General features: G+C 35.8%; 1 long non-coding RNA gene across 8 annotated transcripts in view; it reads left to right on the top strand.

Moving 5' to 3' along the window:
* The first annotated feature begins 3751 nt into the window (after positions 1-3751).
* The window catches only part of LOC138715571 (uncharacterized), a 120775-nt gene continuing 97698 nt past the window's right edge, over positions 3752-26828 (top strand). For 4 of the 8 annotated variants that reach the window (XR_011336469.1, XR_011336464.1, XR_011336465.1 and 1 more), the window contains exons 1-2: positions 3910-4149; positions 20728-20888. This is a non-coding gene — a long non-coding RNA (uncharacterized lncRNA). The other 4 variants (XR_011336468.1, XR_011336470.1, XR_011336466.1 and 1 more) reach the window with 4 other exon arrangements.

Below are 26828 nucleotides of genomic sequence, written 5' to 3'. Positions count from 1 at the left end.
CAAGAATTTCGGCTACAGTGATGAATAGATTCCAGGGATAAATCCACTGATAGTATTATGTGCCATCCTAAATCTGTAGCCAGGAACCTTTAAAATAAATATGTTCATTGTTAATTGTGGCGCATTAAAAGTGAGGAATTAACATTAAGATACATTGATAAGAGATGTGTTCATGTACTTAATTAGGTCAGTTATGTTTTAAGCAATGCAGAATATTCTCTTGATTCTGTTCTCTGGTCCAGGTGAATGTATTTGAATACCGAATACTTGTATTAAGTCGAATTTTAGCTTGAATAGAATGAAGGTAAGTCTTTTCTTGAATTTGTGCTGCTAACTGTTTACTAATTGAATCATGAATTGCAGAGTAAATTTTTTAGGTGATACAAAAAACTGATTATCTTCAAAAGCATTTAGTATTTCGAAGTGATTATTTTTTTATTAAAGCATAATAATAAATTCTAGTGTATGACATACATGAACTTCAATTTTTTTCTTTACTATTTTCTGGAAAAAAATGTGAATTGCCTAAACATGTGGGTTTCAGCAATTCACGACCAATAACAATCATTTTATTTCTTGAAAACAATTTTTAGGTGAAGAACACAGAGGAGGCCATTTTTTTATATTATAAAAAAATGTTAAATATATACATATTTAAGCCAAGACATTGAAAAAAGTACACAAACATACTAAATTGTGTCAATACATATTTACTTATGGCTGTTAAGGAACTCGAAGGTTCACTGCCGCCCTCACATAAGCCCGCCATCAGTCCCTATCCTAAACAAGATTAATCCAGTCCCTACCATCATACCCCACCTCCCTCAAATCCATTTTAATATTATCTTCCCATCTACGTTTCGGCCTCCCCAAAGGTCTTATTCCCTCCGGCCTCCAAACTTACACTAACAAATTGTGTGAATAGCACATGTAATTCTTCGAATTCCTGTGAACCTATAAAAAAGAAAGAAAAGCAAACTGACTTTTTATTAATTACCGGTACCGGTACTAAAAAAATCCCACATGTCCTAAACTTGCGACCTCACTGCGATGCACTGTGACTTATTGCCACTGTGCACACTGAGCCTCACCCCTCAAAGGCCTATGTATGAATATTACAACTATATGAATAACTGAATTTGAGAAAAATTATGACTTGTTGGGTTTCTGCAGTTCACGATTCAATCTATAACAAAGAATAAATGCACCGTGTATTAAACTATAGAACACCGAAGGTGCTTATAAAGTAATTCGTCCTGGGCAATTTATTTTAATGCAATAAGGATAGACTTAAGTTATTTCTTAAAGTATCAAACTGCACTCACTATAGGCCTATGTGAGGTTATATTAGGTCTTCGATAGGTTAGAGTGTAGTTTAGGTTAGTTTTAATTTGTCCGAATTTATTTACAACGAAAGTCATAAAGCCTAATGCTACGAAATTTATTACTAACTTATTACTTTCCACAAAATGGCATGAATACTTTTCGTTATGTCAATACTGAATGCCACTTTCAAACCTCCAATTAAGAAACATTTAAATGCTTACCTCAAAGTTACAGTCAGCCTTTCTTCAAAACTTATGCTTCTCCTTGAATTTGTGTGCCCAACATCTATTAGTGGCCTCACTTTCTCTATTATCTCCTTGTATGTATTAATGGACAAACGATAATAATTCTTAAACTTTTCTTCGTCATCCCACAACGTAGGTACAAGCTGGTGGAATTCTCGCAAGATCTCACGTTTAAGAAATATTACTCTTGTCCACTGCGATCGCCTACTTCTTTATTTTCTCTTCAAATATTCATGTATGAAAACAATATCTTCACCTCAGCTGTCGCTATTCATTTTCCCGCTTCACAATGTACTGTTTGTGTCACTGCCATCGTGATCTAGACCAGGCCGTAATGCAGGTTGTGTGACGTCACTCGATGAGTCGGGCTTTTCTATTTGAGTATACGGAGCTGAGTGAAATATATTACTTTAATGCGTGTCGGCGCTCAATTTTATTTAGTGTAATGTGTGTATAAGACCCCTTCACAGTTCTTATCGCATAATATGTTGCAGAAATAATTACAAAACTGTGTTATTTTAATATGAACGGAGTTTTACATGGTAACATAACCTGGTTGCATCAACATTTTAAGTTTGGAATGAAAGCTATTTTGAGATTTAATAAAGAAGAATTATTTTTATTGTGATTTTAATTTAGCACATCTACCTTCCTTACTTGTAGGTACAAAATTTACCACAGTCCCTCCTATGAAATTAGTGTATGTACAGTTGTGTGTTAATCTGGTAGGTTAGATAAATACAATTCATTACAATCCAGTATAGTAGGGAACAAATAAATAATACAATTAAATTTTTATTCAATGTAATATGTGCATAAGTTCCATTTATGTGTTGCATAATGTGGCAGGAATAATAAATAAAACTGTGTTATTTTTATGTGAAGAGAATTTACCATGTTAACATAACCTATCTGCGTCAACATTTTAGGCTTAAGTTGAGAACGAAAACGGTTTTGAGATTTAACAAAGAAGAATATATTTTTTAGGATAAACTTCAGAACACGGTTACCGTCCTTACTTATAGGTAGAAAATTCACCACAGTCCCTCCTATGAAATGTACATACGTTATATTACTTAGTAGCGCTGAGGTATAGTTCCGGTAATTTCTGAACTGAAAACAGTTGAATTTATTTTTTGTGGAGATGCATTTGATCCTATAAGCAAGGCATATTAAAATCCTGAACGAACCGAACTAATTTGTATATGCAAGATGTATGAATACGAAGGGAACTACCTCAGCGCTAGTTTAGCCCTAGTAACATATTACACTAATCAGACTTCAGACTGGAGTACCGTATGAAACGAATAAATACAATTGAAGTGTAGACAAATTGTATTTATGAGTTATACGTAGCGTTATGCTTAATTATAATGCATAATTGCGAATATGGAAATAAGGCAAGTACTGATAGAATAAACATAACCTATAACTTCAACACATTAAAATATGCGTGCGATGCAACTGAAAATTGTTGAAACGTGCATAAATGAATGTGCAAGAATTTCGTAATGAAGCATGAGTGCTTTATTTCAACTAATTACAATTCTAGATACTGTAACAGTAATGGAAACTATAGGGTATAATTTTTTGTAATATACTATATGTATCTCGTTTTTAGTCCAAATTGTGTATATTATCAAACGTCGTATTATTTACTCGTATAGTGTAGGTTATTCACAAATAAAAAGGGAGCAATAATTTAAATTTAATAAGACAAATACGGTAAACTAACAATAATGGATTAGACAAGAGTAACATTGGTAACGCTGCACTTAGGCCTAATCACAACTTACTTTACATGCCAGTCAATGTTTCACTTTCACGTATATATTATTACACATATTTAGCCTACTGTTTATAAGACAATCGAAATAAAGGCAGGTATTACACATACGAACTTTGCCTGCAACAACGTAATTTTCACACCAAAAATAATATTATACCTTAAATTGCAAGTAAATTGTGTCTCAAGCGTCTCACAATCACTGTTTAAAATTATACTGACGCAATTACACTGCATTTCAGAGAAATATGTTATTCTTCATGCACTGCAACTAATTCATATGGTTGAAAGACCGCCTTTCGCGATCAGCTGTTAAGCGAGTCACGTGGTCTGCCTTACGGCCTGTATTAGATCACGATGGCAGTGCAGCATTGCCTAGCAGTCGGTTGCTCTTTGTCGATCGATACTCTATGTGACAGGGCAATCTGATCAATCAATTTCGCATCAAATTTTTGTTTATCTCAATATTTGTTATCTGGAATTCAGTATATGGTATTTTACGCAAAATAATGTAGAATGTTTATTTATTTGAACATTTCGGTAGGTATTTTACTTGAAAATGGGGTCTTTTTGCGTAGCATTTAGAGACTTTCAGCATTATCGTGTTGGCAGCAATGGGCGCGGTAATGCGTTTTATAATATGAATTAAATAAACGGAAGGAAATGAGTTTAATTTTATACAATGAATCGACCGGCAGTAATTCGGAAATTAGACGAAACCGTTGTTAATCGGATAGCAGCAGAAGTTATACGACGCCCCGCTAATGCATTGAAGGAAATGATAGAAAACAGGCAAGTTTTTTTTTTTTTTTTAACTTTGCAGGTTATGTTGTTTTAAGGTTATTATAATTACAATGTATATAATTTAGCAAAAGTTGCACTAAAGTATATCCTTGCTACTACATTACACGGTGACACGAGCGTTGAGCGACTTTCGCCGATTTTGGAATAGATACCGACGCACTTGAACTGCCAACATAGAAGACAAAAAATCACACTCAATCGCTTTCACCTTCATCTTGACGGGATATTAAAAGACTAACCTAACCTAACCTAAGTGGGTCGGTGTCTATTCCAAAATCGTCGGAAGTCGCTCAACGCTCGTTTAACCCATTATACTTTTGAATTTCAGTAAGAGGCCTACTAGTGGGTTATTTTACGACGCTGTATCAATATCTCAGGTTATTTAGCGTCTGAATGAAATGAAGGTGATAATGCCGATGAAATGAGGGGCGCGCTTCCGAACAGGGGCAGCGGCATTTCCCCTAAGGTTAGAGTCAGTTTAGGTGTGTGTGTATTAATCAAACAAAATGTCATTTAAACATGCGTCCTATTTTCAATATTTTCTAGCCCCTAATTTTCGATTAATACACACACACACACACACACACACACACCCTAAACTGAGCTCTAACCTTAGGGGAAATGCCACTGCCCTGTTCGGAAGCGCGCCCGTTGGGTTTGAGTAAATGCAAGATAAACGTATCAAAGTCGTATGAAAACTCCGAATTACCAAGTATCATTAGCCTACCTATGAGCCCTGCAGACTTTGCGCTTGAACTTAGAGATACCACAGTTCTATTGTTTGATAGAGGATTAAATAAGGATTACAAAACTACCTGTAACTGAAAATTCAGTTTTTGAGAGTTAACGGCAGTATTATTCTAAGGATGCGATTTGCTCCTATTGGGTTGAGGAGAAAAAACCTCGACCACTGGTTTCGCGGTCAGATGCACTAATCGTTATCCACAGGTGTGGCCAAGAGGCCTACTATCTAGCGTAAACAGCGCCAAATGGGGCGCAGTAGTTACATCTCTCCCCCTACATTATAGCTATATCATTTCAATTTCATTTTTTCTACTTGTTAAAGGGCATCACAATACAAAAACATATTAGGACCTATATTTAGTTTACCATATAGTTAGGTAAACTAGCGCTGAGGTAACGATGGTTATTAAAGGAGAAAAATTCGCTCCGGCACTGAGGATCGGACCGGGGTCCTTGGTTCTATGTACCAAACGCTCTGACCACTAAGCTAGACTGAAGTTCAATCCACAGCACCGGATCGAATCACCCTTCTCTAGTGTTTTTTTCCAGTGCTGTAGATTGAACTTGCGTAGCTTAGTGGCTAGAGCACTTGGTGCATAGAACTGATCCTCGGCGCTGGAGCGAATTTTTCTCATTTAATAACCATTGTAACCATAACAGATAAATTCTGTAAGACCAAAAGTTAATCTTTACGTAGCGCTGAGCTAGTTCTCTGTGTACTTACACACCTTGCATATATGAATTTATGACAGGTTAGGTTTGATTAATTTAGGCTTTTGTTATGCCTTGCATATACGATCAACTGCATCATCATAAGAAATCATTTTTAAATTAGACGATTTTCACTTCTGAAATCACTTGAACTACCTCAGTGCTAGTTTCACTTAAAAAATCCTGGTAATTTGGTAGAAAACGTTGGTCAATCTGATGGACATCAGTGACAGGTTAAGTATGGTTTGTTGAGGTTTTTGGTATGCCTTGCATCGGGGGTGGTTCTACAATGAGAATTGCAAAGCTGCAGAACTGCCATTTAAATGGACCTGTAAAATTAAAAATGTAAAACGTGCTTTTATGTAATCTAGTTCATTGTTTCGTTTATATTTCCAATTCATTCTCCTTTGATTCGAGATTTTACTGTCTGTAGGAGCATTGAACTGCTCGAGAATTTTATTTATTTATTTATTTATGCCTATAACAGGGCAAGCCCCAATTATAATAGACAGTACAGATATTCGTTTACAAAAAATAAAAAACATAGATAACATGGAAAAAAAAAAGAGATGAAACAGATACAAGTGTAAATACAAATTAAAATGGAAAATAAGAAAAGGAAAGAAAAGAAAAAGAACAGACAAATAGAGACTACCTAAATAAGAGATACAGATATAGATACAAAATGAAAAATACAAAATAAAATACATGAAAAATAGTTAAATATAGATATCATAGCCAAAAATGTAAAATGTAGTTATAATTGGTAAATTACAGAGTAACAAATACCTGTAGTGTACTTTTCGGGTCTGTGATTGGCAGTTCATGAAGCTCAACTTAGGGCAGTTGGCAGCAGAAAACTGGTTTTCTTCACCTTCCCATAAGACTGCATTAGAGCTGCAACCGAAGCAGCTCTCTTTGAATACACAAAAGAACTGCCAACCCCTCATCTCTTCATGATCTGCATTAGAACACACAGGCTTCTGGACTAATGTATAGCCTATCATTACAGTTCCAGTGTGTTATAGTACTGTGTGTAGTGTGATGTGATTAGTCAGTGTGTCTAAGGAAGTATTTTATATTAAAAATGAATGAAATGAAAACCTAATCGACCAACCCTTTTCGAAATTAAAAGAGAAATTGCACGTTAACTTAAGAAATTAGGACGTCCTACACCAAATTTAAATATTGAAATTTCTGGAAAAAGTCGAGGAAATCATGTGGCCTACTAGTCATTTTAATACCGACATGTGTAATGGAAACGATTGGTTTTTTGCTGCGCTCATGAAAACACTCTCTCCCCCACCCGTGTATTCTGGTTAGAGGAGAAAATACATGGACAAAGACCGGAGTGAAGGATTTAATTAATTTCACTTAAAAAACTAGAAAAGCAAGAAAATTCGAGATCTCATTTCAAGTCAAACAGATTTGTCACTGCTAGCGATATTAAAATATTCTAACACAGCTTGATTCCCCATATTGTATTAACATTTAGAAACAAGATAAAAATGTTTCTAAAAATAAGTATTGTCTATCTGAAATAATTAACTGTGTGAAATTCTGTGTTGCATTTGAATTAGCGATGCGAGGACTTGCCAAATCAGAAGATTCAACAAACCGCGATATATTTCGGGTTTGACTGATTTCACTCCACATTTAAACTTTCAAAGATCATTTATAGGGCTCGCCACAATTGAAAGGAACTACGAAAACAATTCAAAATTAATTGCTGGATAGCAATAAAATTATTGGAAATTTCTCTTCAGTGCCACCAAAACATGATGCTGAAAGTTTGGTGCAAACTATCTTACTGGAACATAGGCTTAACGGAAATTCAGTCATAATTGAACCACATGAATTAATTGTGCTGGTTAATGGCGGGGCTAACGTAATGAGTGGGAAACACGGAGAATTTGTATTGTACCCCACACCTCATTTCTTGCGCTATTATGCCAAAGAATTAAATTTAATAATGCAACAAACATGTTCACAAACTGGTCAAGTTACGATACTTTATTGCAAATCTGTAGGAACTCCCAGCTCTCTGTCTTATAATTCCGTCAACCGGTACAGGTGTAGGCTAGAAAAGTTGGCGTAACGAAATTAGGTAGGAGTTAAAAGTGTTCGAAGATAAAAAGTTCCTGATGGTTGTTCATTCAGGTATTAACATGTGGGGCATATCTCCACTACGTGACTAGTTGTGCCAGGTGGGAGAAGGTGTAGTACACAGGATGGGTAGGCCGCATGGATTGTCGGAGTACAATTTCGGGTGCACAGTCAACTTCGAGAAGGCACTGTAATTACACACGTTATCCGATTTAGATGCAATAAACAGCATGCTTTTGCTAAATACACTATTTTTCATGCAGAACTGCCAGCCTTCATAACCGTGGGCCGCTACTGCCTTGCATATACGTTTCTTGATAGGCATATAAAAAAAAACTGAACAAACCAAACCTAACCTGTCACAGATTCTAGATGATGTCCGCCATATAGACCAACGTTTTATACCGAATTACCAAAATCCCTTATAAATTAAAGGAATTTCACTTCCGAAATCACCGGAACTACCTCAGCGTCAGCACTAGTTTCACCATATAGTTTAACATAGGAAGGAATTAGGCCTACAATCAGTTTAATTCAAATGTGGCATCTGTACCTTCAAAAACACCCGAGGAAAGAGGGAGAAAAGCGAGTACATAATGATATCATTGGGCTCGGCTGCTGGTGACGACATTGCCTGTTTCTATGCAGATATACAAATGATATTCATTTTGAGATAAATTATAGTGTGCTATGGCTTCAGGGATCCAACCATCCACTGCTGTGGAGTAACAGTTAGCATACCTGACCCTGAAATGAACGGGCCTGGGTTCAAATCCTGGTTGGCACAAGTTACCTGATTGAGGTTTTTTCCCCGAGTTTTCCCTCAACCCATTAAGTGCAAATGCTAGATAACTTTTAGCGCTGGACCCTGGACTCATTTTGCTGACATCATTCAGATGCTAGGTAACCTCAGCAGTTGAAAAAGCGTCGTAAAATAACCTACTAAAAAAGTATTCAACCGAACCAGTTCAAACAGGAGAAATGCGATTTTGATAATATAATTATAGTGATAATGAAGTGGAAACGTTAATAACTGTTGGGAGAGCATGTGGAAAGGATTGATATAAATATGTCCGTTGCATTGAAATGCCAACAGATATAGGGTTCCCAGATGTCCTGTAAAATACCAGGATCATCCTGTTTTTCGCTAATGTGTCCCGTTTCCCAAGAAAAGTCTTCGGGACAGCTTTGTCTCGTATTTTAGAGTTCTAAACTGAGAAAAAACGGAGAGGTTACAATGTCTATTCTATATTACAAATTACAAACATTGCACTTCATCATTGCAGATGACTATAGGTGGTCTGTTATGAAACAATATTATTGTGAGTTATTAATTTCTCAAGGCGAGTGATGGCAACATCAAATGTTTAGATGAAGTCTGGGTGGATCTTTTTAAAAGTACTGAAGGAGAACTCTCAAATTTGAAGAGAGTAGTGGAGTTCATTATGTATATCCCTGGAATGAATGCGTATGTCGAAAGATTATTTTCCTGTGTGAATGCTCTATGGACTGATGAGAAAAATAAATTGTCTGTAAAAACAGTAAAATCAATGCTTGTTGTAAAATCATTCTTCAGTGAGGACTGTGTTGCTTTTCATGACATGATTCTTCAAAATAAACAATTGTTAAGTGAAATTCATTCTTTAGAGAAGTATTACAAGGTCAAGGCGGATTGATTTATAAGAATATTGTCACATGAGTAACTTAGTGTATTTTGTAACTATTTCTGTAATAACTCATTAAAACCAATTTGAAAGCAACTTACATTAGGAATTAATATTGAGGAGAAAAATTCGCTCCGGCACCAGGGATCGAACCCGGGTCCTTGGTTCTACGTACCAAGCGCTCTGACCACTGAGCTACTCCGAATTCAATCCACAGCACCAGACCGAACCTTCCTCCTTGAATGTTTCCCTTTTGGCCTGACTCCAAGTTAGGCGTACAGTATATGTTGACATATATGTCCAATGTCAACTCCCATTATATTAGGAGTGCACTCAATTGAGTGACTTGTTTGGCCGGGATTCCGCAGTTAAGTGCACAGTAATCTGTACAGAAATGCACTGCTGGCTATAATATTAATTGTCAATATTACAGATATTATTCTGTAGGACAAATTAATAAAAAATAACTTTACATAAGAAAGCTTAAACTTAATGTAAATAACTTATGCTCCCTAAGAATTATGTTTACTATTTGTTTACTTACCCTTAGTTAGTTGGTAAAGTGTTTGTGTAGTAAACTTTACTAGGAGAGGTCGGGGCAAGTTCGGCATTGGGGCAACTTCGTCATGGCATTTGTTTCGAAGACCTGAGCAAATAGGGGCTTGTTTAGAGGGTAGGGTATTGAGAAAACATGGTCGCTTGCTGTGAATAATGCTTGTGTGGTATGGAGAGATATTTGCAGTTCTGACAGGTAAATATAATTTTTTAACTCATGGCTTATTATAATTACGATATTGAATGTCTTAAAGAACCGTAATGATAACATTGACGATATTAGTGAGTGGCATCATTAATTAGAACGACTAAATCTGTATCAGACTATGCGCTTGGCAAGCTGGTTCCAGGCCCCTAGTAAGGGTACTGATTAATAATTTTTTTCTTGCCAATTGGGGCAACTTCGGCAGTAAGCTGTTGATCTTGACCCATGGAAAAGAGCAGGAAGATAGGGTTTCTGTATTATTCCTTAACTATATAAAATAAGTAATTATAACATATAAAGTAATTTAAAGCTATTATTCAAGGGTCACTCCAAAAGTAATGCACAATATTTAAAAATTAAATTTTTATCCTACAGCTTTGCTATTTTCACAGAATGTAGTTACATCCTTTATGAACAAAATGTCACTTTTCCACATAATCCCTGTCCCTTTCAACTGCCTTACTCCACGTTAGAACAAGGGCCTGTATATCTACACGATAAAAGTCTGGACCAACACTTTTTAGTAGCGTGCACGAGGGAGTCGTCATCTTCAAATCTCGTTCCTTCAGTTTACCAAAGAGATGGCAATTGCATGGTATCAGATCAGAACTGTAAGGCGGATGTTTCAATGTTGTCCATCAAAGTTTTCTTATCTGGTCTGTGGTCTTGTGACTGACATGTGGCCGTGCGTTGTTGTGAAATAGCAAAACATCCTGCTCCGATGTGGTCGAACATGACTCAGTTGAGCTTGAAGTTTCTTGAGAGTTGCCACATAACGCGTCAGAATTAATGGTGATTCCGTGTGGGATGAAGTCCATAAGCAAGAGTTCTGAATCGAAAAAACACAGTAGCCATAACATTTTCTGCCAAAGGCACAGTTTTGAATTTTTTTTTTTTTTTCTTTGGTGAATTGGTATGATCCACTCCATTGTCTGCCTCTTTATCTCCGGTCAAAATCGTGGAGCCATATTTCATCTCCTGTCACAATTCTTGCAAGAAAATCATCTCCACCATTCTCGTACTGGTCCAAAAGTTCGCTGCACACGGTTTTTCGGGTTTCTTTGTGGGCTTCTGTCAACATCCTTGGAACCCACCTGGCACAAACCTTTCAATATTCTGGACACAATTGCTTCTCCTGTTCCATCTTGGTTTGACAATTCTTTCACTGTGACGCGTTTCTCAGCCACAACCATGTTGTTTAAGAGCTGAACATTGTCAGGACTTCGTGCAGTGAAGGGTTTGCCGCTGCGAGGAGTATTCTGAATATTGGCGTGTCCTCTTTCACCAGATAATCTGCTTGACCACTGACTAAGCGTACTGCGATCGACAGCTGCATCTCCATGTACCTTTCTCAACCTCTTGTGAATGTTTCCCACTGTCTCGTTTTTACAGCACAGCAACTCGATAACAGCACGTTGCTTCTGACGAATGTCAAGTACAGCAGCCATCTTGAAGGAGTGCTATCATGGCGCCACTCACGGGAACGACTTAAATCAAATATGAATATCTACAAGTGGGCAGGTTGTATCTATGACCTCCATAAATTGCGAAGGTGTAGAATAAAACATAAATTTAAAAAATGTTGTGCATTACTTTTTGGAGTGACCCTGGTACATTTTAGTTGTCTATTTATTACCAGTTAAATGGTTCTAAATTACTAGTGGAAAACTGAAAACAAATATGACCAGGACGCACTCAAGAAAGCTGTATGTGGGCATAAATAAGGGAAGATAAGCCTGTCATCTGCCAAAAAAAATTGGAGTGCCATGAACTACACTTCAGTATTCGCTGAAAATAGATCTTTCAGCACCAGGTGTATAAAATAAAGGCAGATTTAAAAGAGTGTTTCCTTCAGATATGGCTGAAAATTTGAAGCAGCATGCAATCAATCTGCAGAAAAAGTTTTTTGGAAAGTCTAGAGTGGAATTTCGAAGATTAGCCTTCGATTTCACAGAATCCAATGATATAGAGCACCCTTTCAACACAAACGAGAAGATTGCTGGATCTGCCTGACTTGAGGCTTTCATGAAGTTAGAAAACTGTCTAAACAAAGATTAGCCACACATATGATGGGCATATGAACATGCACAGACATTAAAAATATATTTGGACACTTCGTTTATTATATGTTCAGATGTTAAATTTCGTCCCATGAGAGTTTGTTATGTTGTAAATCAAATCTGAACTCGGAAATAATTTTTTTTGTTGAGGATACAAATACTGACGAAGTTGCACCAGAGTGTGGGGCAACTTCGGCAAATGTAGCACCTTCAATTTATTTTTGTGTTTAATTCAATGCTTCACTTTTTTGTGAATTCTAGTCCATATACATACTATAAATATATCATTAAAATTTTGAAACATAAATCGCATTTTTATTGTGCTTATGTAAGTGTTTAGCGTAACATGCCAAACTTGCCCCGACCTCCCCTACATACACAGTTTGAAAGATTGGTATATTTGGTGGATGTGCATACTAAACTTACTTAGTGATAATTGATAAGTATCCTGTAATTTTTTTCCAATATGTCTGGGAACCCAAAACAGATAATGAGTGTGTTGTGTAGAAATGTAAAATGTGAGAACTGTAAAAACTGATACCTAAGGGTGTGTTACTGAAAACTCTTCCTTTAAAAAGCTTAGTATTTTGGATAATGATGTTCTAAATTTGACCCACCATAATTTGAGCGCAAAAGACAAAAACAATAGTAAAAGACATTTACTTTCACCAAGTAACCCTATAAATAAAACTTAGCATTATATAAGTTACAAGTTGTGTAAATTCATGAACAGTTATTGGACACAAAAATTGAGTTGTCATACCATCTTGTGTAGGCCTATAGGGTTGCCAACCGTCCGGAATTTTTCCGGATTGTCGAAAAAAAATAAATTGCTTACAGGACTCTTAATATCTGGAATTTTGTTCATTTCAGTATTACATTCTGAAATTTCATATTGATATATATTCACTTTCAGTGCCCTTACTGAAATTGTGAATATATTGCATTTTAATACAGAACTGGACTTTGAAAATGGTGCTGCATTGTACCAAGAATATTGCCTATTGAAAGAGATGATACCGATACTGAAAGATCTACCAACTCAAGAATGCTGGGACACTGTTTTGAAGACACGTAGTGTGGCAAATTTAAAGAAAATTGCTGAACACGTACATGCTCTAATTATTAGAAATCCGACGTAGTTTGCAATGGCTACCAAAGACATTTTATAATTATACGATACACTTTTTTTATGAATAGAAGCAAAGAGTTTGTAAGTATTATAAGCTCTTTGGATAGAACACAGAAGTGAGTTCGTGGCACTCATTGGTGACATGGCTTGGTAGTAAATCAGCACTTGAATAACTTGAGTGATTCTGATGTGCATCTCTTTAACAAGGAAGCACTGAATGTGTATCAGAGGGCCACTGACTATTTGCAAAAATGGTTTGATTACTATTCTTCACTTTTCTAAGTCTTAATGATACTTTCACATTCAGTGTCCTTACTGAAATTGTGAATATATTGCATGTTAATGCAGAACTGGACTTTGAAAATGGTGATGCATTGTACCAAGAGTATTGCCTATACTTAAAGATCTACTAACTCCTCAAGAACGTTGGAACACTGTTTTGAAGACACGTAGTGTGCTAAATTTAAAGAAAATTTCTGAACACATATTACATGCTCTTCCAATTAGCAATGCTCATGTGGAGCGAGTTTTGTCAAAAATGAAGAATCTCTGAACTGACGAGAGGAACCAGATGAGGCCAGAACTTGTAATGTCAGAACTCTTAGTAAAGACTAACTTTAATATGTCATGTAGAGATTTTTTTTATTATATTTCAAGAAACAAAATAACCAGTGAACAAAAACAAAGGAAGCAACAAGTATTCTTTCAAACAATGTTAATGTGGTGAGTGTAGAGAGATGTATTTATCAACCCCTGTGTTTTTCAATACCGTATGTGCAGACTTGTGGCATGTTCTTTAATATAGGGCTACACCACTACAACCAAATAATAACATGATGGTAATTCTAATTGTTTAATTGAGCATCAAAATACAAGTGTATTTACATTGAAATTCAATATAAGTTTATGTGCTTTTTATTTTTTTAATGTATCCTGAATTTCCGTCCTAGATCTGGTAACCCTACTTGTGTATTTAATGCCGTCGTCAAGTGCAAACTGGCCAAAGAAAATCAGGAGAAAATAACGCTAGTGTTATGCCAATAAAATATTAAATGTAAAATATTAGTTTTTATCCGTTGTGCTGGCAAATGAATGAAAAAGTATATAAATAAAAGTTACACGGCTTTAACTTATAATTGAATGATGGTCAGAAAAACGTGTGAAGTGCCTCTGCATCAGAATTGCTTGGGATGGACGTGGTGTAGGTGTGATGTTCCGTGGTAGAGACAAATCCAGTGGCCAGCATGTCTTTCTCAGGTATGGTACACTTACTTACTTACAAATGGCTTTTAAGGAACCCGAAGGTTCATTGCTGCCCTCACATAAGCCCGCCATCGGTCCCTATTCTGTGCAAGATTAATCCAGTCTCTATCATCATATCCCACCTCCCTCAAATCCATTTTAATATTATCCTCCCATCTACGTCTCGGCCTTCCCAAAGGTCTTTTTCCCTCCGGTCTCCCAACTAACACTCTATATGCATTTCTGGATTAGCCCATACGTGCTACATGCCCTTTCCATCTCAAAGGTCTGGATTTAATGTTCCTAATTATGTCAGGTGAAGAATACAATGCGTGCAGTTCTGCGTTGTGTAACTTTCTCCATTCTCCTGTAACTTCATCCCGCTTAGCCCCAAATATTGTCCTAAGCACCTTATTCTCAAACACCCTTACCCTATGTTCCTCTCTCAGAGTGAGAGTCCAAGTTTCACAACCTTACAGAACAACCGGTAATATAACTGTTTTATAAATTCTAACTTTCAGATTTTTTGACAGCAGACTAGATGATAAAAGCTTCTCAACCGAATAATAACACGCATTTCCCACATATGGTACACACTTTTAGATAGTCAATTTTATATATTTTATTATTAGCTGCTATCATCACAAACGAATATTTTTGCTTCATAATCCAAGAAGACATCTAAGTATTATCAGGCAATACATCTCACTTTGACGATGTGTGTCAGAGAAAAAACAATTGTTTGTATGGATATGAAGTCTGATTAATGTAATATGTAGCTAATCAGTGTTGTATGCAATGAAGGATGAAAGGAACTGGTCACCCTACCCCATATCTAGTTGCTTCATAAGTGGTGCCATGTTGTATCACTTGTGAAATTCAGACCTCTCTTCGGACAGTTCACTAAATAACAACCCAAGAAGATACACTTTTGAATACTGAGTTTTGAATTCTGACTTCTGTTTGTGTAGGTTCGAATTATGATCCAGAATAGCTATAATTGGCCTAAGTAACATGCCTTTGTATCGAAAATGAATCCTTTTTGGTGTGCATACTTCAGCCTAAGATTATGGTAGCTTTTCAAATTACTTTTATGGACGTAAAATTTTGTATGTTCTAAATCTTTCAAAAAGTTTAGTTCAGAATTATTTTCTTCAATGTTAAATAAGCATCTGAGTGCCCTTTCAGCCATGCCTTTTGTTATTTCTTCCTCACTAAGTGGCTTTTTTTCATAATTTTCCACTTATTCATGTTTGTTTTTTATGTGATGAAGCAGAGAAGTGAATTTCTCAAGCAGTTCCTTTACAGGATTCGGCTGCCCACCATAATTGATTGTTTATACTGCTCTTCCGTGCTTGAATTTGTAGATATTTCTTCTGTGCGGCTTTAATTTTTTTCATCAAACTTTTTGACATTTCACACATCAAAAGTACATTCTGTGTTCAGATATTGAATGCTGAGAAAATATCGTACATTTCTATGTCTGTCGAAAAGAAATAATTTTATGTCACATTTTTCTTCTTTCACTAGACTAGACAGCATTTCGGAAGGCGGTTGGCTGCTATAAGCGCCATAGCATTTCTGGTATGTGACGTCACAAGCTTGTACAGTAGAACCAATGGGAATCAGTGTATAACAAGTACTTCCAGAGTTCGTTTGTTCACGTGTGAGTGTTTCAATACATTGAATAAGTAAAACTAACATTTACCTATGTATATAAGATGAATAAATGGAAGAAGAGACTGTAAAAAGACAAGTATTGCACTGGCAGGTGCGAAAAGTAGTGTTTAAGGTGTATAATTATTTTAAAAACATTGACGAGCAGAACGCTGCCGGCCATCGTGATGCTGCCTGCAACATTGCCAATGCACAAGAAATGACTGCAGAAACATCTGGTGTGTAATTGAGAACCGTGCAAAGAATACTGTTAGTGAAGGAAAGAGGGTTTGTTTGGTGTCATGCTTACAGTAATCAATGGCTAAGGCCATTATTGTCTTTTGAGAATTTAAATTATCTCCTGCGCTATTTGTATTGCATGTGCACGTGAAGTACGATATGACAATGTTGTACTTTGCCTTGCTCTCTCTATCTGTCTCTCTTGACGCAAATGCTAGCCTTCCGAATTACCGTCCTTAATTCTTTGACTTAAACCACTTCTATGTCCAGCATTATTGTGGCAGTGGGATCAATAATCTCATATGTCCATTTATAGCTTGCTTCAACCAAGCTCTCCTCATCCTTCTGATTTATTTCAACGAAGCCAAGGAAAGACTCTCCAACAAGTAGACTACTGTTTTTTTTTTTTTCTCAAAATCAATTTCCATGTAGTGTATCTCAGACAATTGCTCTCGATGTGCTTGATCAGGACTCGAGTAAAACATTAACTTGACTTCAAGTATGCTTCTTAGTAACTTCTGCTGAACGTTGATTGCCATTGGGTGGATGAATTCATTCTGAACCCTTGGTGGAAGGTAAGATGTTGATTCAGGATGTTTTCCTTTTTGAACTAGTTGTTGTTTCATGACAGAATCAAAGAGGTCAGGAAATTACTCATTTAAAAGCCATCAGGCATCTGAAGTGCTTTGCAGAGATAAGTTTTGTGTGTGCTACAGGGAATTTTACGCAATGGACTCTCCTCAAGATTTCACGCCACTTTTTCAAAGTACCTGAACAAAATTGGAATTATTTCTTCATCACTTTGTCCATTGTGCAGTCTTCAGGAAGAAATGGGTCAGAATCATTTTCAATGATGCCCAGTTCTTTCCTCTAAACCCACTTTGTGTATGGGAGAGAGTTAATCAGTGGCTTCACTGCTAAAATTAACAACACATTTCTGCGGAAACTTCATTAAAGTAGTGGAGATAAATTCAAAATCACTACAGAAACTATTACAATTGAAGGGTTTTTTGAAAAAAAATCATAGTCCAAAAAATACAAGATATTAAGCATATGATGAGTGTATTGTAGCAGCCATCTACAAAATTAGTTGTTAGGGGGGAAAAAACACCATGGGCCTATGTTGTAAGTGTGGAAATTTTTACTGGTTTTCATAAAACAGCCATAGTCCAAAGAATTTTTTTTTTTTTGTGAAAACAGTCATTGTCCAGCCAGGATGATTGTAGCATTTACAAATATCTAATTCATATCACCTTGTGGTCACTGGTTGAGAAGAAACTGCCTTCTGAAGAATGCACTGAAAGGAATTGTGAATGGGAGAAAAGTTCAGGGCAGAAGAAGATATTAGATGATAGACATTAAGATATATGGATCATATGCGGTGACTAAGAGGAAGGCAGAAAATAGAAAAGACTAGAGAAGCTGGGTTTGCAGTGAAAGACCTGCCCCTGGGCAGAACACTGTGAATGAATGAATGACTGAATCACCTTGAAATATCCATTCAATTTTAAACTGTAGTAGATTCGCTGCAAAAGCCACCTCGGAGAAAAATACTTTGGCACGTGAATTGTTGTATTAGTTATGGTCGTTATGGAGTACTGTATTGTATTGTATTGTATTTATCAACATTCCATGTATTCGTACATTGCTTCACAGCTAGAATATGAAACAAGTCAAAAAGCTTAACACTACTATAAAGTCTTAATTTATAGTTACAGTCTAGTGGAAATATTATACAGAAGAGGTTTACAATATAGTCTACTAGTACAACACAAAGTTTTAGTATCAATTTCATGAAGCATTGTTGAATGTCATGAATTCACCTACAGAATAGAAGGCATGAGAAATTAGATACTTCTTTAATTTGGCTCTAAATAATCTTATGTTTTGAGTTTCATTTTTATATCCATAGGGAGGCTATTACAAATTTTTACTGCCATATAACGCACTCCTTTTTGAAAGCATGATAGACTTGCCGATGGAGTATGAAAGTCATTTTTTTGATGCGTCATCTTTAGGTGCAGAAGTAATCCCATGGAAGAAATGTAAGCAAGGAAAGGAGAAGAAACAGGAATAAAGAAAAAGAAGATTAAAGGGGAGGCACACTTCATCCACAACAGAGTATTTTTTCTTAAAACAACCATTGTCCACAATTACTTATATTTACACATGTATTTCTATGAGACAATTTACATTGTAAAATATGTACTTCAGTTTCCACAAGTTTTTATAACACCTTAAGAAGGGGCATGATGAATTTTAACAAGACCTTGAAGTGTCAACAACACTCCTGCCAGATAGTTTCTTGTTTCTTCTGAAAATGTATGTTTTTGGACTCTTGTTGTTTAGTCAACTGTCCGAAGACAGGTCTGAACCTCACAAATGATACCAAGAAGGCACTACTTATGAGGCAAGTAAGCCAGGAGATAATGGGGTAGGGTGACCAGTTCCTTTCCCCTCCATTGCATACATCACTGACTAGCTAAATATTACACTAGTCAGACTTCAGATGCATACAAACAATTGTTCTTCCTCTGACACATATCAAATGAGATGTACTGTCTGATAATAGATGTACATATCAGCCAGAACCTCAACCAGGACTATGGTTGTTTTTTTTTTAAAAACCTCCAATTAATCATTACTGGTACTCCCTTTTATCTTTTCACTTGCATTAGGCCTATTTGTTATGTACTGTATTTGTGTTTGAGCAGTGTCATTTCTTTGTATTGGAAAAGAAAATATTCTCAGGTGCAGTTACATGTTGGATATTTGGATACCAAGTCACAATTATTCTTATTGGAATACATAATATTTGTAGCATTTTGATTCAATTAGAATCTTTAAACATCATGATTACTGGTTCACAAGATTAACATTTTTTTCCCTTGCATCCTTAATTTAACTTTTTTTTTTCCTTGCAGCCTTAATTTTAAGTGTAAACTAAAATGCTGTTCAATTTCGACCATCCCTATACAGTAGAACCTCTATTATCTGTGGTAATGAAAGGCATGGGCTGAACGGTTAATCGAAAAAATCAGATAATCCGTACCATAAATATTTCGTAATTTTCTCTGTGGTGTTGTGTTTAAGACGCTAAATAGTGGACAGTTCACTAATTTTATTCTGGTTGTCAACAACGGGTTTTTAAGGGGCAAGAAAACTCTTTATAATGGCTGTCTGCAGAAAAATAGGAATAATGGAGGTCTCATTTGTAGATTTACATACTTTATACACTCTATACTTTTTTTTTTATTAAATATCGCAGTTATAACTCCAATCTCGTATTCTGATGTGATATGAGCCATAGTTTCCCATTCCCAAACCATTAAATTATTTGCACGTTTTTCAATACTTTTTCTCTTGACACCCGTGGAAGACATTTTATATAGAAATTATACAGTAGGTCCACCGCAGTGGACTAATGGTTAGCATGCATGACCGTGAAACGAGCGAGCCTGGATTCAAATCCTGGTTGAGTTTTATTCCGGAGTTTTCCCTCAACCCATTAACTTTTGGCGCTGGAGTCATTTCACCGACATTATCACCTTCATCTCATTTTGACGCTAATAACCTTAAAAGTTGATAAACCATCGTAAAATAAACAATTACAAGAAAATAAAAGTTACATAGTACGGAAATTCGAACAGTAGACCATAGTGTGTAACGATAAAGGATTGTAATAATGCTCTCTTCAAAAAATACGTACCAATACAGACTTGAGCGTTATTAACTCGATTGAGTCACTGCAGATCACCCTTTAACTCCACCTTCCCTGGCTTAGACAGTTTTGTTTCAGTACGGTATGAGTGGAGAGGAAGTCAGTGACGGATTATATCAGGCTTTTACGAACTTACGGCCCTCGCTGGTCGTCTAAAATCCACCACTGATGCAAAGAGCCTTACTCTGCATTTGTTTATAAGGTGGTGTAAGCGAAAAGGACATGGGTGTGGGTGTCTTTGACCCTTTAACTTCCCGTCTTATGCCAGGGGTGTATTAATAGGCCTATAATGTACAAAACAGTATTTCATGTAAATTAGTTCTGAAATAAAAGTGAAACAAAAACAGTCGGATAATCCACCAATCGGTTAATAGGGTGATGGATAATCAGGGTTCTACTGTACAAGCTGTATAATTCTTAGCTATACATGCTGATACTGAATAAAACTTTCTGGAGTTACATAATTTTTCATAATTAGCAGCATTCACTGAGAGGCTTATATTATGCATAATGAGAACTTTTCATTCCAGTTTGAATGCCTGTGCTACTGCAATAAAAACCATAGTGAAGTCGGGCAAGCAAACTTCAGAAGTTTGAAGATTTGTGTACAATGGCAACATACAGTTTCAGAGGAGAGCATTAGCCATATTGCTCATCTGACCAAGACAGCAGATGGTCAGCGTGCGTACAGGTAACTTATATGAATCATGATAATGTCACATGTTATTATTTCTTAATGGCATGACATACTTGTGTAATTTTTTTCTCATAGTTTTCGATATAGAAGAGGATAGATCATATTATTCACAAGTGCATAATTACCGCAGCTGAAGGACGGATTATTGTTACCTGATTTATATAAAAGAGAAAGGAATTAAATGGCCTGGAAGTTTTAGTACAGTGAAACTACTTCAAGGCGTAAGTGCCATGGTCCTCATTTTTTTGTTGTTTTGAACATGTTTTCATATTATTCAGATATGAAGTTAAAATGAAATATTTTGTCACATAATTGAAAAACAAAATGACATCCCACAAACTGCAATAAGTACAAAATATTCTGTTTAACAACTTACTTACAAATGGCTTTTAACGTTTAGAAGCTGCAAGACCTATACCACTATTGCACGCAAATTTCTAATTCTTAAACAGGAGTTCGTATAGCTGCATAATCAGGTAAATTCGTGTTGGGTTCGTTAGCCAAATGGTTTAAGGTGCACAAGCTATGTCTGGCCAGCATATCGTGCCTAAGATCGCAGGTTCGCGTCTTGGTCACTGGAGTCAATTGAGCCTGTGGTAAAGGATGGGGAGGGCCCATGTAAAACAATCAGTGTAATGGTACGCATGGAAGCTGACGGAGTTTCAGTTGACTGCAGTTGAAGTGATTTTGCTCCTTTTTTTAAGGGGGGGGGGGATTTTAAATTATTGTAATCAAATGCAATGTCCTTAATGTTATATAAAATTAAAGAATATCAACGTATTTTATATATCATATACAATTTATAACATATTATATCATGTCATGATCATCATACTAGCTGTACCACTATAATGGTTGCTCGGCTCTTAAAGGTTAAGGAACCCGGAGGTTCATTGCCGCCCTCACATAAGCCCACTATCAGTCCCTATCCTGAGCAAGATTAATTCAGTCTCCACAATCATATTCACCTCCCTCAAATTCATTTTAATATTATCCTCTCGTCAATGTCTCGGCCTCCCCAAAGGTCTTTTTCTCTCCGGCCTCCCAACTAACACTGTATATGCATTTCTGGATTCACCCATACATGCTACATGCCCTACCCATCTCAAACGTCTGGATTTAATATTCCTAATTATGTCAGGTGAAGAATAAAATGCGTGCAGTTGTGCGTTGTGTAACTTTCTCCATTCTCCTGTAACTTCATCCCTCTTTGCTCCAAATATTTTCCTAAGCACCTTATTCTCAAGCACCCATAACCTCTGTTCCTCTCTCAAAGTGAGAGTCCAAGCTTATTTTGGGATTTCGTAACAAGCTGTTTTTTATGGTGATGGGTTGTTAGCTGACTCCCAAGCTGGAGGACCACCCCTCATCGGCTGTCTATGACTGCTTATTCAATATATTCACAGCTACCCTCCATATCTGGAGGCCATCTCCTCTATCCGCAACCTGAGGACACGCCATGCAGTGGAGATAGGGACCCACAATACAGGGATTCTGTTTAACAACACTCACATTAAATCAGCTTTCTATTACTTACTCCATTGGTGAGTCATCTTGATAAGATCGCTTTCTGCATAAACGTTTCTGGCACTCACTTATTAAACACTCCACTGTAAGACTGTACTGTGTACATTTGTACATCACTCACTTCCCTACACACTTGCTTCGAAACAATTTTATGCCTCAAAATTAAGCTTTTGGATATATTCCACCATATCCTGAAACTTAACATTTTACAACTACATACAGGTCAGGGCAAATAAGTAAGACCAGAGGGGTCGCCTACTCTGTTTGGCTCATTATGACAGGCTAATCTGTTGCATTCTGCTGCTGTTTCTAATAACATCAATTTTTAGTTTACATATAGGGCAGACGTCTTGCTTTTGTATCTTCTCCTCAGATGGTGGGGACTGTTGGGCGCGTATGTCTGACATAGTTGATCAATATGCTCTTCGTCTGCAGAATGTTAAATCCACTACCACTTGTAAGCTCTTCCTTTCTTACAGCCCTTTGACTGGGCACAGTTAGTGATTTACAGTATGGCATTGCCTTGATGTTCTTGTTTTTGATAGAATAAGTTTCTTAGTCGTATTTAGCACAAACTGTCGCATATTAACACTCACTAACACTTATTGCTCGACCTCCCTAAATATAGCCTATACTCTTGATTTACATAACTGAACCTTCCTAAGTCACACATATGAGTCATTCCACGTAAAATCGCACAAAATTATACAAATTTTGACCTTCATATTTCTGATTGCGTTTATATTTTTTTTACCAACTCTATGGGTCTCATAAACCAACAAGTGTATTTTTATTTCCTCCTAAGTCCACATGTTTTTAAAATATTACATGTTAGAATTCGTTAAAAATGTCGCTCACTGCAACATTTAAAGCGTCATATTTCTGACGATATTGATGTTAAAATTTTTTTGAAAAATGCATTTAAAAGCTTAAAGTACTGTATTTTATTAAATATTTACTAACTAATTTTAATATAATTACTTCAAACATTTTTTTATAATTCAATTTTTAAAACATATACATCAATGTGAAATAGCCCTATTAAAAATCTAAAAAAATGCCTACTAGGTGCACTGAAGTATTCTTAATAATTCCAGAAAAAATCAGAATGGGATCTCCAATAGTTTAATGGAAATTTAATTACTTATGACAGAATGTGTAGCGGTTGGCGCAGCAGCAGTGGACGGGAAGCGTTAAAGCGTGCTGAGGTTTATCGGCACTGGATAATTGACTTAACGTTGCAACATTACACCCAGTACGGATCAAGTTACTGGAGGAAACACTGCTAATTTACTTATTATGATATCTTCAAATAATTTTACATTATGCTTTTCAAATGTTTCCTTTCATTCACATTTTAAATTTTCATTCGCCTACCTTCTTTCTTGAAAGAAAATTGTTTTACTAAATCTTCAGTTTTTGACAAAGGAATGAAAGAATATAATTTTAATGTACCAGTTATTGGTTTTAGATTATGGTATCTGGCCTGCAAATTTTCAGTGTGGTTTTTGTGCTTATTGAATGGACAAAATATAAATGACATGTTAGAAATGTTTTTTGTGACTAATCAAACAGTTTTTTTTGTGTTGTTGTAGGATCTTGTATAGGCTAACTTTCGTGGCAAGTCTTTTAACAGTATCTCCAATGCCAACACATGGACCTTTACCATGCGACATTGCAAAGAAGTGTCATTCAGCACTAATTCCATAATCGTCTTCATGTAAGCAATTATTTTTTAATTTTTTTTTTTTTTTTTTTTTGTGAACTTGATCCATTGGAAAAGTAGATGATTTTTTTCATATCGTTGAATTCTTGCTTTAAGAAATTGATTGCTTCGGATTGAAAAAAGTGAAAGGGATCAGTGTCATGTTTCATGGTTTCTGAGATGGCATTACTTTTGTAACGAATTTCTGTATCTCCTTTGAAATATACTACGAAAGGGTTTATTTAATTATTTAAATATACAGAATAAAGAATATAATTACAAATAAGAGAAATAGAAATAAAATAATACAATCAATATAAAAAAAGGAGATGCAGTAGTATTAACAAAATTTGAGACCGAATGAGCAGCGCTTGTGTTCGGTCACAGTTCAGATATAATATTAATAGGCCTATAAGAGAATATAAAATAAAATAAAGTAGGAAGTAAAATTAAAATTGTACTGTATTGTGGCTTGGCATATGTTCCAATGCACACCTTGTATTGAATCTTGTATTACAAATGAATAATTTTCAGAAAAGTCTGCAATAACTATGTAATTTTCAGGTTGTACTTTCTTTGCATTCCGTCAAAAATAAAATATGGCTGACTTTTGAATGGATGATGATGCATCTTCTACATGAAAAACTTAACATGCTAGGGAGCCTTTTACTTTTGAAAATTTTCACGGGGGTATCGTTTTGTTGTATCTTTCTTTTCTTGATAGGGGATTCTATTGACATCAAACTCTTGTTTAATTCCTCAATATTACTGATTTCTAGCACTGTATCCATAGAACTGCTAGAAGAAATACTGGGATAATCACTTTCTCTGTCCGCACTTTCATTTGATTCATCTTTATTAATATCACAAGAACTACTGGCTTCACATATAATTTCACTTGACCTATGCGGAAATTGATTGATTTTTACGGAACAAATCACATATTTGCACACTCAGACTCCTTTAAATTGAGCTTTATCAATAAGTCGCGACTTACGTGTCTTAGTGTACTTTTCTTTTTAAAAGCGTGATTAGGAAGGTAAATGGATTTAAACACTTGTTATATATTACGCGATCTTTACCATCACTAATGTTGTATAGAAGTCACGTCACTGCGCGAAATTCAAACCCAAACTGATTATTTTTCTCTCATGCCATCTGTTTACTGCCATAAAGTTTACTGCCTTACCCAGTCTTGCTATCATCAAACACTTGGCTATATTACAGTATAAACTGTGAAGGGTTCCCCCTGAGCTGACAATAATAAAATAATTTTAGATAAGATATTTACTGTTTCTTAAGGTATTAATCATTTGATTATTAGTATGGTGACATCAGATGCAACGGGAAATTTCCACGGGCAGCCTTCTAGCCTATGGCTGCAAGCAGTTCATTAGCTGGGCATCGCGAGCGCGTGCATGCCTCCGGAAAATAAATTGTTACAAATGTATGGGTGCCGATCCCATATTTATAAATGCAGTAGTTTACAGATAATACATCGGCGAACAAGTCTATATTTTTTTCAGATTTTTAACTTGGCTATTTAATATAGTAATTTTGCTTTGAAAAAGAAATGATTAAAAAAATAGGCCAAATTTTAAATTTATTTGTGATAGGCCTAAAGTAATAAAAAGTGTTGTATTTCGTCTTTCAAATGCGCCAAACCGCAAATCTCAATTATATGTAGACACAAAGTTCCAAGCGAGTTTATGTAACAGTGCGCGCATAATTTGCGTAACTTCAAATATTCATAACTACACAAATAATTAATAATTGTGAAAATAAAAAAATACGGGTCTCCTTATTTGATGTCTGGAATTCATGAAAAAAAATTCGACCATTTCCGAGAAGGTCGTGTTTTATTGCTGTGCGATTTGACGTGGAATGACTCATATTTTATACCCCTCACATAAACTGTACTCACACATTCCGTGACATGATACAAATGTTGGGTGTATTAAAATCATTCAAACAGCATAGCAATAATAAATGATGTCTTTTTACTTCCATGAAACATAATGACTTGAAATATGCTTGATTTTAATTGTTGAATATATCTCTTGTGTTGTGATAACGTTAACTTTATTGTTTGTGTGCATCAAAACAACTGGAAGTGAAATATTCTCAAATTTTTATAGGAGTTCACTTGTTTTGAATCTCTGTTTGTTTTATATATTCGATTTCTGTTATCAGTGTTCGCCATAGCTCTTTGAGATAATTTTACAAGAACAATCTGAGTAGAGAGACAGTGTGGGTGGTGATATAATTATACTGTACATTTGGGATACCTAATTGAGTTCAGGCCATTCAAATGTCTTGTGTATACTTCCCCCCCCCCTCCCAAAAAAATACTGTTGCCTATAGGTTTACAGCTCATCAAATAGTACAGCTGTCAACAGAGTTTTTCTATTAATTATTATAAGTTAATTCAAGTCTCATATGTCCAGCTTCCTCCAAATACAAACTCAGAAAATTAGTTTATGCCAACTAATACATCTCCTCTGGTTGCATTATTTTTATTATAAATATAACTATAAATAAAATAAATTGTGATGCAACAACCCATGGAGGGCCAAGGCTTATGGTCAGTCAGCTGGACTGCTGGCCTCATGCCCACATGCCACAGTAAAGGTGAATAGTCATCCAACCAGTACGGGTGTGGCGGCAGAATGATGATCCCCCAGCCATTATAGCTGAATGTA

Source organism: Periplaneta americana, chromosome 15 (assembly GCF_040183065.1).
Source record: "Periplaneta americana isolate PAMFEO1 chromosome 15, P.americana_PAMFEO1_priV1, whole genome shotgun sequence".
In the NCBI taxonomy this organism is placed as follows: Eukaryota; Metazoa; Arthropoda; class Insecta; order Blattodea; family Blattidae; genus Periplaneta; species Periplaneta americana.
This window is presented reverse-complemented; position numbering and strand designations above follow the sequence as displayed.